This window comes from Mirounga angustirostris, unplaced genomic scaffold, assembly GCF_029215605.1.
Source record: "Mirounga angustirostris isolate CCGP_5_RB_7025 unplaced genomic scaffold, mMirAng1.0.hap1 SCAF_10, whole genome shotgun sequence".
Classification (NCBI taxonomy): domain Eukaryota; kingdom Metazoa; phylum Chordata; class Mammalia; order Carnivora; family Phocidae; genus Mirounga; species Mirounga angustirostris.
The window spans coordinates 56,589,673-56,607,397 of record NW_026991718.1 but is presented as its reverse complement, the minus strand read 5'-3'; the positions used below and the strand labels follow the sequence as shown (position 1 = coordinate 56,607,397).

General features: G+C 37.6%; 1 protein-coding gene across 9 annotated transcripts in view; it reads left to right on the top strand.

Moving 5' to 3' along the window:
• Positions 1-17,725, top strand: part of AFTPH (aftiphilin) — a 68,645-nt gene that overhangs the window by 10,574 nt on the left and 40,346 nt on the right. Inside the window, exons 2-3 of one of the 9 annotated variants that reach the window (XM_045884894.3) lie at positions 2,033-2,178; positions 2,398-2,475. The exons of 5 other annotated variants lie outside the window; for them this stretch is intronic. The gene's annotated coding sequence lies outside the window, so the exon portion shown is untranslated. Of the gene's footprint in view, positions 1-2,029; positions 2,179-2,397; positions 2,476-4,537; positions 4,637-17,725 lie in introns of those variants that run through there. 3 more of the 9 variants (XM_045884889.3, XM_064572426.1, XM_045884890.3) reach the window with 3 other exon arrangements.

Below are 17,725 nucleotides of genomic sequence, written 5' to 3'. Positions count from 1 at the left end.
GGCTACTAGAGGAGAAAAACATGGAAACAAATTTGATTTATTTTGTCAAATGTAATAAAAGAGGTAGATAGAAAGAAGGATTAATTAATTCAGAAAGGCAACCTAACATAATGAAAACACTGGCTGTAATGTTAGAGCCCTACTTTCCATACTTAGTCTGTATGAGACCGTGAGCAGATTATTTGACCTCTCTAAGCCTGGTTTTTCCTCCATAAAAATGAGTGGTTAAGATTAAATTGGGGGGCACCTGGGTGGCTCAGTCGGTTAAGCGGCTGCCTTTGGCTCAGGTCATAATCCCAGGGTCCTGGGATCGAGCCCCGCATCGGGCTCTCTGTTCGACGGGGAGCCTGCTTCTCCCTCTCCCACTCCCCCTGCTTGTGTTCCTGCTCTCGCTGTCTCTCTCTCTTTCGAATAAATAAATAAAATCTTAAAAAAAAAAAAAAGATTAAATTGGATAGTGTATGAATAGCACCTAGCATAGTACCTATGACATAATAACTTGATAAGTATTGGTGATCTCACTTCACAGAAAACTTCATGACTGAATAGGGTTTGAAGGTATAGTAAATGGGTTCTCCAAACAGGTAAGGATAGTAGAAGAAATGACATGTGACAACCTAGAGGTAACAGTGGGTGGAGGAACCAGGGGGTACTTTTGTTTGGCTGGAGCAAAGAGAGAGTGTCTTAGCCATGTTGGATAAAATAGGAGTTTCAAGTAGACTGTAGTAATCCTGGCCAAAAATAATGAGGCCCTGAAATAAGCTATTGGTTGTGGGATGTTAAAACAAATATAGTAAGCAATATAGAAAATTTAATTTGTGGTTGATTTAATTTGTGGTATGGGGGTGGCGAAGGGGGAACGGTCAGGGCTAACACTCAGATTTCTGGACTTAGAATTCAGAATGTTGTATAGGAAGAAGTGGTTTCTGTTCTTTGAGTAGAGTTTTGGAATTGGAGAATATGAGATCTCTTTGGGACATCCAAGTAGAGATATTCAGAAAGGCATTTGGGTAGACAGATCTGGAGGTTGGGCAGCCTGTAGATAGATAGGGGTTTTGGCATTATGAACATATAAAAACAAAAGGTGGATGAGCTCTCTCCAGGATAAGAATATGGGGAGGCCAAGGCCTGGGAAACACTGAAATTTAAGAGGCAAGCAGAAGAAGCAGATCCGTTGAAGGAGGAGAAAGGCTATGGTAAGTAAGAGAATCAAGAGAGAATGCCTTTCAGAAATGCTTTTTTCACTTAAAAATGTGTTTTAGACACATTTCCTGATTAGTATCTGATCTATCTTTTTAGTACCTGATTATCTTTTAGTATCTATTAGTACCTGATTTATCTTTTTTTTAATGGCTATATTTTTTATTTACCCTATTCCTTATTGATAAATATTTTAAGTTATTTTCAGTTGCTTTTTAAACAAACTGTAGGAATTAACATTTATGTGGAATGATCTTTGTGTACTTGTATGAATGCTTCTTTAGGCTACATTCTTGTGGATGAAATTGTTTAGTCCAAAAAATATGCATTAAATTTTTTGGTATATTGCAGAATTGCCTGGAGTATGAACCAACATTTACTCCCACCAATAGTATCTTTAATTTTATTCTTAAAGTGACTTGCTTCCTAGATTGGGGGTAGTATGAATTTGAAAAATAAATAGTATTTTTTATTACTATATGTAAAATTCTGTGACGAGAAAAGGAATACTTTCATTTTATCAAATTACTTGGTTCATTCAAATAATGTAATTTAAGAATGCATTTTGTCCTTGTAAGCACCAGATCAAGGAGGAGTTCTTTGTTTTGAAAGAAGCTCTGTTCCCTCCTCTTATATGCTGGAAGCAATAATTGGATTTAGAGGAAGTGGATCAGAAGGAAAGAGAATGATAGTATTATTGTGAGGGGGATTAAACCTTGAACAAAATTGATGCGTGCAAACAGTTCTTGTTATGGTAGACATACATTATTAACACAAATTCTGTGCTAAGATTTTGCAGAGATAATTTTGAATTTTTTTCTTGTTGTAGCAGACTTTAAGCAATGGCTACAAGACTGTAAAATGAGTTATTCCTATAAAACAGATCATAGGAGAATTGATGTCTTAGAAAATACCCAGAATAGAAATACTGCAGAAGTTTTAAATCACCTTAAATCGTGCCGCTTACATAGTTTAAAGGTAAATATATGGACAACTTTCAAATTTTTTTATTGATTACTTGACATTATTCATAACATCTATATAGAAGGACCTGCATTTCCCTAACCTCAGTGGTACTAATAGTATTTAGGGGAAATTGACTGTTAATTTTGGTCATTTTCTTTAAATTCTTCAGTGTCCTTTTTGTCTTTTTTTTTAAACTTTGGGTTATGACCTATTTCTGGTTTATAAATTTAGGTTTGTAAAATCAATTTAGGGGATCCTGACCAGCTTTTAAGAAAAAATGAAACTATCAAGAGTACCCAGAGAGTAAGGGTAAGTACTCTTTGGTGAAATTCTTTTTACCCTTTAGCCTTTCGACCTCTCAGGAGAAAGTAAAACTTTAAACCAAGGAACACCACCATTAAAAGGTCAACCACCTAGAATTTGTTTGCTATGGGAATTCCTTCCGTTGTTTCCATGAAGGTCATCGGTACAGGGACCTGCTTGTGGCATTACCTGTGTATACCACACACACGTACACTCTTGAGCACTGTTTTGTAATGTGTTTGTATTTGGTTTTTCACATATACAAAGCTTTTGTTTTATAATAACTCATCCCAAGAAGGTCATTATATGTTAGTATTTGTGGATGATTTATGACTGTTTTTAAGTGTGGTTCATCATCTGGTTTCCTTCTCACAGGTTTCTAGGTTATCTTTTTCTCAGTTGATGGGTGGTCAGGGAACAAATTAAAGTAACAAGTATCACTTAGCAAAGACAATTTGTGAGGTAAATCTGCTGTTACATAGGTCATATTTTAAAGCCAAATTTGTGAGTTATAGATTATGTAGGACACTGCATCCTTTCTCATTAGCTCAGATAATTGAATTCTAACTGCATTTGGTTGCAGTTTTAGAACTTTTACTAGGTGGTTTTTTCTCTAAAAGGTGAGTTGCTCTCATGGTAGATATTTATAATATAGAGATTAGCACTATCAGGAAGGGCAGCTGCCAAAGGCCTGCCAACATATACGTATTTTAGTTACAGACTAGAGGGGGGGGTTTCCATTTTGAAAGTCCACAAAGTAGGTTTTGTGTTTTTGGTTTTTATTTTTTTCAGAATACCATGGGATCTTGAGGTTTAACTCATCAGTCTTGACCAGAATTTAAATCTAAAGCTTTACAGTAAGAAATTTCTTTCAAAACATGTCAGCTATTCATGTCGGCTGATTGCAAATCTGTGGGAAATTTTACATGGAGTATTAAAGTTGCTGGGAGCAGAGAACAAGAGCAGGGGAAATTAGTTGGGCCATCCAGAGTCGCATCACGCTCTGGAGAAACCAGCTGACACCTCCACTTCTGGTGAGAAACTGCCTCAAATCAAAGCAGAGAGCCATACTAGCTGGTCTGTTAAAAACACATGAACAAAAATTTGTCCTTTAGCTGTTTTGTTTTTTTTTCCCCTAGCTTGCATATAAATACTGCCCCTCTCAACATATTCTTTTTTCAGACAGCTGCAGCACAAATGATTGGATTTGCTTTCTTTTACATGTATTACATTTCAGACCAGCCTCTCTCAGATCACACTTACTTACCTTAACTGAACTTCAGTGTTTCCTAACTTAATTGGTGGAGCACCAGAGCTAGGGTTATAGAAACCTAGTGGGAGGTGGAGGAGGAGACAGTTCACGAGTAGTCAGTGGAGTAAATGCCCCAGCAAAAACAATAATAGTGTATTCAGTTCCTCCTGTGCACCAGGCCCTGAGGATGCAGTGGCCAACAACAGAGGCCTGCCTATTGCTGCACAACATTTCCAGTCTTTTGAGCTCAAGTAAAGTACCTCTTGCAAGAGCAGTTTCAGTGGAGTGGTAGGATAGAAGCCAGATTGTGCTGGGTTGAGGAGTGAGTGGGAGGTTAGGAAGTAGAGATAGCGAATAGATAGGGCCCTTTGAAGAAGCTTAGTGGTGAGGAGGTGGTGAGCTAGAAGGACACAGAAGGGAGGAGTTTGTTTTGTTTTGCTCTGATTTGTCTGAGGTTGGAAGACTCTTGAACATTTACAAGCTTGATGAGAAAGCATCAGTAGTAATGGAGAAATTCAAAGGGTCCTCTGGAGCAAGCAATTCAGATAGAGAACAGAAGGTCCAGGGGTTATCTGTAGACAATATTGTAGATGTAAGCAAGATTTTAGTGAAAGGACATGAAACCTGAAGTAGTTCCTGCTTTTAGATTCTGTTTTCGTCGCAAAGTTTCAGGGATGTTAGAGGGAAAATTAGAGTGGCTAATTTATTCTGTAACTGTAATAAGAGCAGAGAGTACTAGGGAAAAAACTGTTTCCCAGGGCTAATGCATCCATCCTCTCACTGCTGCTTCTGTTTTGTTGTCTTTGTTATCAACAGTTATCCAGTATCATTTATTCAACTTCAAGTTGAAGTGCCTTTTGGGGAATAATAGCTAGTAATCTCTCAAATATGGTCAGTTGATATGATGAATTCAAGGTAAAGCAATTTTAAATGTTTTTATTTATCTTGTTTAATTTTTCTGTGCAGCCATGCAAACACAAATAAAATGTCTTACAGATTTACATAGAAAGTTAAAATACACAGTAAAAGGAGAGCTCTTTCTTAGGAATTTTTGAAAACTACCTTCTGTAAAATTATTAACTCTTATTGCTGTTTAGCAACATTCATTGAAGAGTGAATGTGAGTTGCTGCTTATGTCATCATTTACCTTATATGTATGATATTTGTACTTTTGTGAATCATCCTTATTGACATCCTTATTTGTGAATCATCCTTCCCCATCAAAATCAGGAAGACAGAAAATTTGGTTGTCATTTTTGGCAGTCTGGCCTTTTGAGGGTGATCAACTTAGTTATAAAGATATTTTACCGCTTGTTTCATTCTTCACCACATTTCTAATACTGTGTACATTAAGGGGCGCCCGGGTGGCTCAGTCGTTAAGCGTCTGCCTTCCGCTCAGGTCATGATCCCAGGGTCCTGGGATCGAGCCCTGCGTCGGGCTCCCTGCTCGGTGGGAAGCCTGCTTCTCTCTCTCCCACTTACCCTGCTTGTGTTCTCTCTCTGGCTGTCTCTCCCTGTCAAATAAATAAATAAAATCTTTAAAAAAAATAAAATAAAATAAAAAATACTGTGTACATTAATATTAAAAGAAGACATTCACCTCTTGGCATTTTTGTTGGTTATTAGGTTGTAAGCATCTTTTTTTCTACTTCCAAATTATTGTGGAAGTTTCAGAAACCTTTAAGGTGATTCTTGTAATTCTAGTATTTGCTGTCAATTATTTCTGCAATAAGACATTTTTCGAGTGTTTTATTAGCTTGTGACTGATTCACTGCTTAGTAGTTACACTACCATGAGGGATTATTTAACCTCTGTAAGCTTTTATTTGTAAAATGAAGATAATAATCTCTACCTCATAGCACAGTATGAGGACTAAATGAGATAATTCATGAGTATTTTTCACATAGTATCAACACATAGTAAGTGTTGAATAAATGTTAACTTGATATTGGTATGAGCACTGGGAATATACTATTTGTTCAAAAAAAAATTTTTTTTTAAGTTTTTATTTGAGAGAGAGTGAGCAAGAGAGCATGAGCAGGGTGGAGGGGCAGAGGGAGAGGGAGAAGCAGACTCCTCGCCGAGCAGGGAGCCCGACGAGGGGCTCAATCCCAGGACCTTGGGATCATGACCTGAGCCAAAGACCAGATGCTTAACCAGCTGAGCCACCCAGATGCCCCTCAACAAATGTTTTAAATAATACTGCATGTTATGCAGTTGATGTCTATGATGTCTTGGGTTTTTGTTTTTAAATCGGCAAGTTCGAAGGAATTATGGGATCTCTTAAAAATATTCAGCTTCGGGGCACCTCGGTGGCTCAGGTGGTTAAGCGAGTTCCTTCGGCTCAGGTCATGATCTTGGAGTCCCGGGATCGAGTCCTTCATTGGGCTCCCTGCTCAGCAGGGAGTCTGCTTCTCCCTCTGACTCTCCCCACTCTCATACTCTCTCTCTCTCTCTCTCTATCTCATTCTCTCTCTCTCAAATAAATAAAATCTTTATTAAAAAAGTATTCAGCTTGGGCGCCTGGGTGGCTCAGTCATTAAGCATCTGCCTTCGGCTCAGGTCATGATCCCAGGGTCCTGGGATCGAGTCCCACATCGGGCTCCCTGCTCTGCGGGAAGCCTGCTTCTCCCTCTCCCACTCCCCCTGCTTGTGTTCCTGCTCTCGCTATGTCTCTCTCTGTCAAAAAAATAAATAAAATCTTTAAAAAAAATTAAAAAGTATTCAGCTTGGGGATTATGGAAGTTTGATTAAATAGCCTTGAAGTTTGCAGCCTGTTTTGAAGGGAGTCCTACAAACAAATAACAACAACAAAACTTTTCTCAATTCTTTACTAAAAAGCATCTATTTCTAGGGGCTCTCCTTGTTTTGTTATCAAAGAGCTAATATAATAGGCTGAGGACAAACCACTCAAAAAGAGAAAATGAAAATTATCATTCTTGTAGATTTTCAATTTTAGAAGCATGAAAACTTTTGTGACATCATGCATGGTCCAGTCATTTCTAGTTGTATGGAAAACCAGAAAGTTAACTAAAACATTGCTCAGAAGAAGGGCTCTTTCTGAGACAAGACGATGAGGTGACTCTTAAGCAGAATGTAAGCTGGGCAGATTCAATGAGACTATATTTTGATAGTATCTTAAAACTCCCGTGAGGATATTACAAGTAAAGATTTGAATAATTTAGGGGTGCCTGGGTGGCTCAGTCGTTAAGCGTCTGCCTTCGGCTCAGGTCATGATCCCAGGGTCCTGGGATCGAGCCCCGCATCGGGCTCCCTGCTCTGCGGGAAGCCTGCTTCTCCCTCTCCCGCTCCCCCTGCTTGTGTTCCCTCTCTCACTGTCTCTCTCTGTCAGATAAATAAATAAAATCTTTAAAAAAAAAAAAAGATTTGAATAATTTTAACTACCGCAATAGCAGGCAACATTTGTAATGCACATCAATGTTGTTAATTGCTTATGTAACATTTTCATTCATTTTTCTAAAGAAAATACACATTTTTTTCCCCATCACTCACGCAAATAATTTGACAAGTGACTCATTAAAAACCTCAGACATCATGGTAAGAAGGTAGCGGTTTTTGTGTGTGTGATCCATTAACTAAACCTTGCTGGTGTAGTTTGTGCTACTTAAAGTTTATAGCACAACTTCAGATATGGTTGTTTGTCTTTTCTTTTCTCATTTCTTACCACCATCCTTCGCTTGTTTGTGTTCTCCATTACCCCCACCCCCATTTCAGTCCAGTAAAACTAAGTTTGGAGTAAAAGGTCCTCAGTAAAGCTAGGGATTGTATTATCTGGGTGTGCTTATCTGGCCTTGAAAGTTGATGTACACATTGATGCAGCTTGGCTGGAGCCCTATAAAACGTGGGAGTTTCTTTCTGGTGAGTTTTTAGCTTGTCTAGAAGGTTCTCTCAGTGTTTGAATCTGGGAGATTCCTAAAGGGCCTCTTAGAGACCCCACCACTACCACCAAATGTGAGCCCAAAGACCCTTAAGATAGTTAATACTCTGTGAATGATGGAGGATAGAGGGGTGGTCAAGGATTAACTCTATCTTAGAGGAATATGTAGAATCCTTTCCATCCCAACCAGGTACCTTCTTAGAAGCTTTTATTCTTGTGGTCTTTTCTCTAAATGGATAGTATCTACAGCCAGTTTACTTCAAGTTACTACTGAGGACATCTGGGTTGTTTTGTCCTGTTCCTCATCAAAACCTCCATTCTTTTAATAGACTGCTATTAACCTCTGTGGTCTCAGTCCTTCAACCTTGGGCATTGTTTCATATTTTCCAGGGATGGGTTATAGAAATTGGCAATAAAGTCAATGTCATGTATCTTTAGTGTTAGTAATATTTTTTAAGTGACTTATTCTTTCAGTGACCTTTTAAAGTATATGCAGCGTCATGTGAATGTTTTTGGCAACCAAGCAAACATTGGCTTAGATTTTTGTTAAGGGTAGATTATGGTTTCAACCACAGACTCGGTGTAAGTTAAAATGTAATGGTAGTTGATAACTTGCTGAGGCATAGAATGTGCCAGGTACTGAAGGTCTGTTATCTGTAATCCTCACAACAGCATTGAAAGGGAGGAACTGCTGGCCCTTTTTTATAGATAGGAAACTAAAGCTCAAGGAGGGCAAACTCACATAGTAAATGAGGAAACTGGAATCTGAACCTAGGATCTATCTGACTCCAAGTCCAAGATCTTTCTCCTATACCATGCTACTTTTTGAGACATACGTATATTACCTTAAATCCCAGTTAGGCAGAGTATAAATAAGCAAACTTTTTTTTATTAGAATGGTATGCTTATTATTATGGTCCTATATGCATTCACTTGTAATGTAGTTGTTGTTAGTCTAAGTATATTGATTTTCTGAGAAATACTTTTTGTTTTTTATTGTTGCATACATACAGCAAAGCGTACAAGTCCTAAGTGTACAGTGGGATGAATTTTTACAAATATATGTGCCTGTGTAACTAGTACTCTGATCAAAAGAAAATAACATTCGCACACACCAGGCTCTTTTATACCCCTTCCAGTCAATACTGTACCTGCTATAGGTACCCCTATTCCAAATTATCACCATAGTTTAGTTTTGCCTGTTTTAGACTTCCCAGAAATGGAATCACACAATATATATTTTGTGTGTATATATCTGGTTTCTTTCACAAATCATGTCTGTGATAGTCATCCATGTTGTTGCATGTAATAATAATTCATAATGTACCCCATTGTGTGTGTGTGTGTATATATATATACACACACCATGATTCATTTTAACCATTCTGCTGATGGACACTTGGGTTGTTTTAATTAAGAATAAAGTTGTCATGGGCGCCTGGGTGGCTCAGTTGGTTAAGCGACTGCCTTCGGCTCAGGTCATGATCCTGGAGTCCCGGGATCGAGTCCCGCATTGGACTCCCTGCTCAGCAGGGAGTCTGCTTCTCCCTCTGACCCTCTCATGCTCTCTCTCTCTATCTCATTCTCTCTCTCAAATAAATAAATAAAATCTTTTTAAAAAAAAAAGAATAAAGTTTTCATGAACAGTCTTGTACATGCCTTCAGTGCATGAATGTACTCACTTTTGTGGAGTATGTACCTGGTACAGTTTTAATATATACTGACAAACAGTTTTCCACATGTGTATACTAGTTTACACTCGAACCATTAAAGTATGAGAACACCAGTTGTTCCATATTGTTGCCATTGGTAGCTATGATTAAAATTGTTTTGTTTTGTTTTAAAGATTTTATTTATTTATTTGACAGAGCGCAAGAGAGGGAACACAAGCAGGGGGAGTGGGAGAGAGAGAAGCAGGCTTCCCGTGGAGCAGGGAGCCCGACGCGGGACTCGATCCCAGGACCCAGGGACCATGACCTGAGCCGGAGGCAGATGCTTAATGACTGAGCCACCCAGGCGTCCCTAAAATTGTTTTGTTTTAATTTTAGCTGTTCTGGTGGGTGTATAGTAGTGTCTTGCTGTGTTTTAATATGCATTTCCCTGACGACTTTTCATGTGCTCACTGGCTATTTGGATAATCTGTTTTGTGATTTACCTGTTCAGGTATTTTGGCCATTTTTCTGTTGGGTTGTCTCACATTGATTTGTAGGAATTCTGTATATATTCTGGCTCTAAGTTCTTTGACAGTTATATGTACCACAGCTTTCTTCTCCCAGGCAGTGGCTTGCCTTTTCACTCTCTTAATGTTGTTCTTTAGGTGAACAGAAGTTTTAGATCTTCGTGAAGTCCAGTGTATCATTTTCTCTTTTATGATTACTGCTTTCTATGTCCTATTTAAAACACCTTGCCTTCCCTAAGGTCATGAAAAATCTCTTAAGTTATCTTGTAGAAGGTTGATTGTTTTTACCTTTCACATTTAGGCCTACAGTCTGTCTGGAGCTGATTTTTGTGTGAGTTATTAGGTAGAATCAAAGATTGATTCCCCCTGTGTAGGTATTTACTTGATCCGGCACTGTTTGTTCAAAGAAAAGGCTTGTCCTTTCCCCCTCCACAATGCAATGGCATCTTTGTTATCACATGACATGTAGCTTTAAACCAGGTCTTGATATCTGGTAACTTAAGTGCTCCAACTTTCTTTCTTTTGGGAAACTATTTTTAAATTGCCAAATAGTCTTAGGTGATAGTTAGCCCCATTCCTCCTTTTATTCCTCTGTGTTCCCAGGCCCACCTTTCCACTTGACCCCAGAGCTTTCAACCTACAGACCTACCACCTCTTCTTTTCCATGACCATTTCAGACCTGAGGCTAGAACTCCTTGAGCAGGTGCAACTTCTTTTCTTATGAGAGAGTCACACTGAATCACTTTCACCCATTGTATGCCTTGTTGCCCTGGCAACTGATCTGGCACAGGACTCAGGGTTCCACTGCTGATTGCTACTAGGATTGTGGATTATTCCCCTGGCCCCTCTGTATTCAACTCCTATAATAGAATTACCAAACCCAAGATCCTTTGATTTTCATGGTTTGTATCCCTGAAGGTCGTCTTTGGCTTGCATTTTTATTTACTATTTTTTACTTATGTTGTCCCCTAGGCTCTGTATTAAGGATGTGATTTCCCATGGACAGATCTCCAAAGTGCAGGAGGTCTGCCAAATTCTCTTATCTGCATGCTCTAACTAGCTTCAGGATACCCCATTTATTACCCAAGCATGAAAGCCCCGTGTCTACTTTTTGTGTATACTATAGCTTGACTCTTTCCTAGATACCCCCATTACTTGTTTGAACAGTTACTTGTTCAAGAGGTCTTGGAATAAGCAGGCATAAAAATGGGAATTTGAACATGCCCTTCTACACACACGCACACACACACGTGTGTGTGCATGTGCTTGTTCAGATGATAAAGAAATTAGAAAACTGATTAGAACTCCTTGTGGTGTGGAGTAAGTAGTCCATTAAGAAGGATGAAGAAACAGTTATTAAGGTTGCTATGTGCCAGGCACAATATTAAAGTAGCTCATCTATCCCTTTTTCCTGTTAAGTAGGAATAGCTATTTTAGGTCCATATTTTCTGTGTAAAAAAAAAAAAAAGGATTTGTCAAAGTCAAACTTAATAAGTTAATTCATCATACAAATACTTCAATTAACAAATAGTACTTCAACTAACAAATTTTACTGAGTTGGAAAATTCTGGAAAGTTTCAAGCCTCCTCCACGCTGGCTGGTTGGCATTCTTGACTGAAACTTGAGAGTAGCATTCTCTTAGATTTTTGAAGGATGAATTGGACCAAAGCCAAAACCTGCTGAAGGGGAATATGTAGCCCAAGTTCTTCCCATCAGTAGGTGACACCGTTTTGAGAAAGAAGGAAATGTTCATAGTCTGGGAGGCTGACAGAGCTTGTTGCATCAAGAAGGAGAAAGAGTACTTTTTCAAGATGTGACAAGAAGAACTATTTTCTGTGTTGTTGGTTTGATTACAAAGTTTCTGATTCAGATTGCTATTTCCTTAACATCTGAGTTTGAAATAAGCCTGAACCAAGTAAAATATTTCATTTTTCAAACAATGAAAAGTTTTAGGAAAAACAGTAGGTTAACCATGAACAGATTCTACCAATAAGAAACATCCACAGGTGGTTCTTTAAAAAGTAAAGTATTATGGGGGCGCCTAGGTGGCTTAGTCAGTTAAGCATCTGCCTTTGGCTCAGGTCATGATCCCAGGGTCCTGGGATCAAATCCCACATCGGTCTCCTTGCTCAATGGGAAGTCTGCTTCTCCCTCTGCCTGCCGTTCCCCCTGCTTGTGCGCTCGCTCATGTGCTCTCTCTCTCTCTCTCTCTCTCTGACAAATAAATAAATAAAATCTTTAAAAAAAAAAAAAAAGGTATTATGGAAGGTAAAATGGTATAGCACTCTGAAAAATAGTTTGGCAGGCTTTTACAAAACTAAACTTGTACTTAACCATAGAACCCAGTAATCACACTTTTGGGCATTTATCCCAGAAAATAAGAACTTAGGTTAACACAAAAACCTGTACATAAATGTTGTTAGCATCTTTAATATGTATACTATTTAAATATGCTACTGGTACATATATTATTAATGTAGTTTATGTACTACTTATAAGAATAAAATATAGGAGGGGCGCCTGGGTGGCTCAGTCATTGGGCGTCTGCCTTTGGCTCAGGTCATGATCCCAGGGTCCTGGGATCAGGAGTCCCACGTCGGGCTCCCTGCTCGGCTGGAAGCCTGCTTCTCCCTCCCCCACTTCCCCTGCTTGTGTTCCTGCTCTTGCTATCTCTCTCTGTCAAATAAATAAATAGAATCTTTGAAAAAATAAAATAAAATATAGAACTAACCCATATGTCATTCAGTTGATGAGTAGTTGAACAAACTGGTATATCTGTACCATAGAATACTACTTAGCAATGAAAATAATTGACCTACTGATACATGCAATAACCAGGTTGGACCTTAAGGGCATTATACTTAGTGAAAAAGTCACCTTCAAGAGGTTATATACTATATAATTACATAACACTTTTGAAATGACAGAACTATGGAGACAGAACACAGATCAGTGGTTTCCCAGGGATGGGGTGCGAGGGAGGGAGCAGTTCTGTATCTTGATAGTTGGGTAGTTACCGATGTGTACATGGGATAAAATTAAACAGAACTACACACAAATACAGGTGGATGCAAGTTTTTTTGTTTTTGTTTTGTTTTTTATAAAGGTGAGGACTGAAGAAGGTTTGTAGTCTAGTTAATAGTACTGTGCCAACATGGTCAATTTCCAGGTTTGCTATTGTACTAGAACTGTATAAGATTCACCGTTAGGGGGAGCTAGGTGAAGGGTGTGCAGGTGTCTTCTATTTTTGCAACTTTATATTAATCTATTACTGTTTCAAAACAAAAAGTTAAAGAAAAAAAAAGTATGTTGTACACCTACGTTTATAGCAGATTATTCACAATGGCCAAAAGGTAGAAGCAACCCAGCAGTCTGCCAGCAGATGGTAGTATATACATACAATGGAATAATATTCAGCCTTGAAAAGGATGGATTCTGACACATGCTACACAAAATGCATGAACCTTGAGGACATTATACTAAGTGAAATAAGCCAGTCACAGAAGGACAAATATGTAATTCCACTTATGTGAGGTACCTAGAGTGGTCCAATTCATGGAGACAAAATAGAATGCTGGTTGCAGGAGCTGGGAGGAGGGAGAATGGGGAGTTATTGTTTAATGAATCCAAAAAACGGGGGCACCTGGGTGGTTCAGTTGGTTAAGCATCTGACTCTTGGTTTCGGCTCAGGTCATGATCTCGTGGTCATGGAATCAAGCCCCACGTCGGTCTCCATGCTCAGTGTGGAGTTTGCTTCTCTCTTTCTCTCGCTCTTTCTCTCAAATAAATAAAAAATAAAATCTCTTTAAAAAATGAGTACAGAAAACATTTTAATATTTTGGAAGATAAAAAGAGTTCTAAAGATGGGTGGTGGTGATGGTTGCACAACAGTTTGAATGTACTTAATGCCACTGAACTGTACACTTAAAAATGATTAAAATAGTAATTTTTTCATATTTTTAAATAGTAAATTTTATGTATATTTTGCCAGTTTTTAAAATAAAATACTATATAAGTAACACATTTATTATACACTGTGCACATTTAAGTGCAAACATAAATCTCCTTGAATGCTTTTAATTTTTTCATTTTCATTTTGAGATGATCACATAGAAAAAGTTGCAAGTTCAGTACAAATAAGTCTTTTTCCAGAATGATTTGAGACTGTTGCCAACCTGATATCCCATCTCTCCCAAGTATGTTAGGGTGCATTTCCAACAACCAAAGGCATTCTCTTACATAACCACAATACTACCCTCAAAATCAAGAAATTAGGGGCGCCTGGGTGGCTCAATCATTAAGCGTCTGCCTTTGGCTTGGGTCATGGTCCCCGGGTCCTGGGATCAAGTCCCGCATCGGGCTCCCTGCTCCGCGGGAAGCCTGCTTCTCCCTCTCCCACTCCCCCTGCTTGTGTTCCCTCTCTCACTGTCTCTCTCTCTGTTAAATAAATAAATAAAATCTTAAAAAAAAAAAAAATCAAGAAATTAGCATCAACACATTGCTCTTTGGACTTTATTCAGGTTTCACAGTCATCCCAATAATGACCTGTATAGAAAGGGAAGCCAGTTGAAAATCAGGTGTTGAATTTACTTGTCATGTCTCTTTAGTCATCTTCAGTTTAGAAGAATTCTTGAGTTTTTCCTTAACTTTCATGACATTGATACTTTTGAAGATTACAGGCCAGTTGTCTTGTAGACTAACTCTCAATTTGAATTTGTCTGAAGTTTCATGAATAGATTCAGGTTGTGTATTTTGGGCAGGAATATTCCAGGAGTGATCCTGTATTCTTGTTGCATCTTGTCAGGTGATACATGATTTCAATATTCCCATTGCTAATGATGCTCACCTTGATCATTTGATGAAGTGTCAGCCTCCATCACTGTAAAGTTACATTTTTTTCCTTTGTAATTGAGTATGTTGTGGGGAGATATTTTGAAACTGCAGTATCTTAAATGTTTATATCAGAGGACTGATAGTTGATTCTTTTATTCAGTGGATTATAATCCAGTATTATCTTTATTTTGATGCTCAAGTTGTCACTGATTTTACCACCAAGAATCCCTTCAAGCTGGCTTTTGTGTCCTTTTGATATGTTGCCAACATTATGAATGCTTTTAAAATTAAAAAAAGGGGGGGAAATCATGATATTAATGGCTACATTAGTATCCTATTGGAAGGACAAAGCATGATTTCCTTAACTAATCCCTTTGGAGCATTTTGTTTTACTTTTAAGGAAAAAAAAAAGTTTGTATAGTATAGCCAGATTGCCTTCTGGAAGCCTTCTAACTATTTACACACCCACCAGCAGTATGTGTGTGCAAATGTCCTTTTCTCCACATACTCATTAACAATCAGAGTACTTTTAAAAATAGGAACTTCATAATCACAGGGAAACTATGTTAGAGGTCAAATTACCCTGTACACCTGAGCATTGGAAGGGGTTATCAAAGGAGGAGGAAAATAGGTTTATATGTAACTTTTACTGTTATTTTCCTTTTCTCTTTAAATCAGCAGAAAAGTTATCTCAGAAGTAAAACCATCATTTTCTTCTTTATGATGCTGATTTTGTAAGGAAGGCAGTTTAAAATAGATATATTGCAATGGAGACTTTTTCTTTTGATTTGTTCAATTTCTTTCAAATAACTCTCAGTGACTGACCAGTCATTGACCTCAAAGAACCTTTTAAAAATTCTGAAGCCATTCTCTACTAACCAGCTGTATGACCTTTGGGAAAGTTGCTTACCAATAGGCCTCATTTTCTTCATGTCTAATTAAATTAAGTGGTTTCTAAGGTACCTTCTCCCTATAGCTGGAAGATCTTACGAGTTTTTATTCTGAGAGTTGGAAGAAAGTGGTTGTTTTGTTTTGGTGTTTTGTTTTGTTTTGAATTTATAAAACTGGTTGAATTTTGTAGTAAAATATTTTCTTCATGTATCTAATTTTGAAACTGAATTACAGGGAATATTCCTTGGGCTTCAGTTCATTGAAAGTATCAATTTATGGACTGGTTTTATTCTAGGACTTTTGTTGTTAATTCTCCCTTTGCTTTTAATGTAAATCTGTCTTGTGGCCCTTTGGGCTTTTTATTACAAAGGAACAGGATAACCCAGACATAGATTCCACATAAGAGTTAAATGTATATGGAAAGAAGATACCATAAACTGATGGGTATGGGAAGGATTATTCAGTAAATGGGATTATGATAATTGCTTGGCTGTTTAGAAAAAAAAATTGCTTAGACCTTTGCCTTAGATCATATACCAAAATAAATTCTAGATGTATTAAAAACTAAATGCAGCAACAGATGAATCACTGAACGTTACATCAGAAACTAATGAGGTATTATTTGTTGGCTAATTGAACTTAAATTAAAAAAAAACTAAATGCAAAGAAAACTAAAAGAAAAAAAGTGAATACTTATTAAATCTCAAGCTTATAGGAAAGCAAAATAATGAAAATTACTAATGAAAAGTTGATCGATTTGTCCCTTTAAAAATTAACTTTGGAAAACAGTTTGGCAGTTTCTTATTAAGTTAAACTTACACTTATTGTAACCCAGCATTTGCACTTCTGAGAATTTATCTTAGAGAATTAAAAACTCATGGTTAGATAACAGTCTGTACATAAATACTCATAGCAGCTGTATTTGTAATTATTTGTGATTAGAAATAACCCAAATGTCCTGCATTGAGTGAACGGAGAAACAAACTGTGGTGCAACTATACAACGGAGGACTACTTGGCAATAAAAAAGAATGAATTCTTGACATGCAACAACATGGATGGATCTCAGGGCCATTAAGCGCAGTGAAAAAAAACAACTTCAAAGAATTACATATTGTATAATTCCATGTACATAATACTTGTGAAGTAGCAAAATTATAATGATGGAGAATAGATCAGTGGCTGGCAGGAGTTAGGGCTTCGGGGAGGGTATGAATATTGAGAGGTAACACAAGGGAGTTTCTTTATATTGATGAATATTATTGAACTATTTTACAGCAGTTCTTATCCCAATTATAGTGGTGGTTATTTGAATCTAATCTGCACATGTGATAAAATTTCACAACCACATACACAAAACTGGTGAAATCTAAATAAGGTCTGTAGCTGAGTTCATAGTGTTTTACTGATGTCAGTTTTCTGGTTTGGTCATGTACTCTCATTATTTACCGTACTATCATTGTGGGAAATTGGGTGGGATATACATGAGAACTCTTCTTTTTGCAACTTCCTTTCAGTTTTCTGATTTGGTCATGTGCTATCATTATTTACTATACTATCATTGTGGGAAATTGGGTGGGATATACATGAGAACTCTGTATTGTTTTTGCAATCCTTTAAGTCAGAAATGATTTCAGTATTGAAAGTTATAAAAAAAAATTGACTTAAATAAACTGGGATACATCTAGACAATGGAATATTATTCAGCGCTAAAAAGAAATGAGCTATCAGCCATGAAAAGACATGGAGGAGGCTTAGATGCATGTTACTAAGTGAAAGAACCAGTCACACAGTATGTTCAGGCTACATACGATGTGACATACTGTACGATTCCAACTATATGATATCCCAAAAGAGGCAAAACTATGGAGACAGTAAAAAGATCAGTGGTTGCCAGGGGCAGGGGAGAGGGAGAGATGAATGGGTGGAACAGAGGATTTTTAAGGCATTGAAATTACTCTGTGTGATTCTATAATGGTGGATACATATTTATGCATTTGTCCTAACCCATAGAATGTGCACCACCAAGAACAAACCCTAATATAAACTATGGACTTTGGGTGATAATGATGTGTGTCAGTGTAGGTTCATCAGTTGTAACAGATACACCACTCTGTAGGATGTTCATAATAGAGGAGGCTATGCATTAATAGGGGTGGGGAATGTATAGGAATTCACTGTACCTTCTGCTCAATTTTGCAATG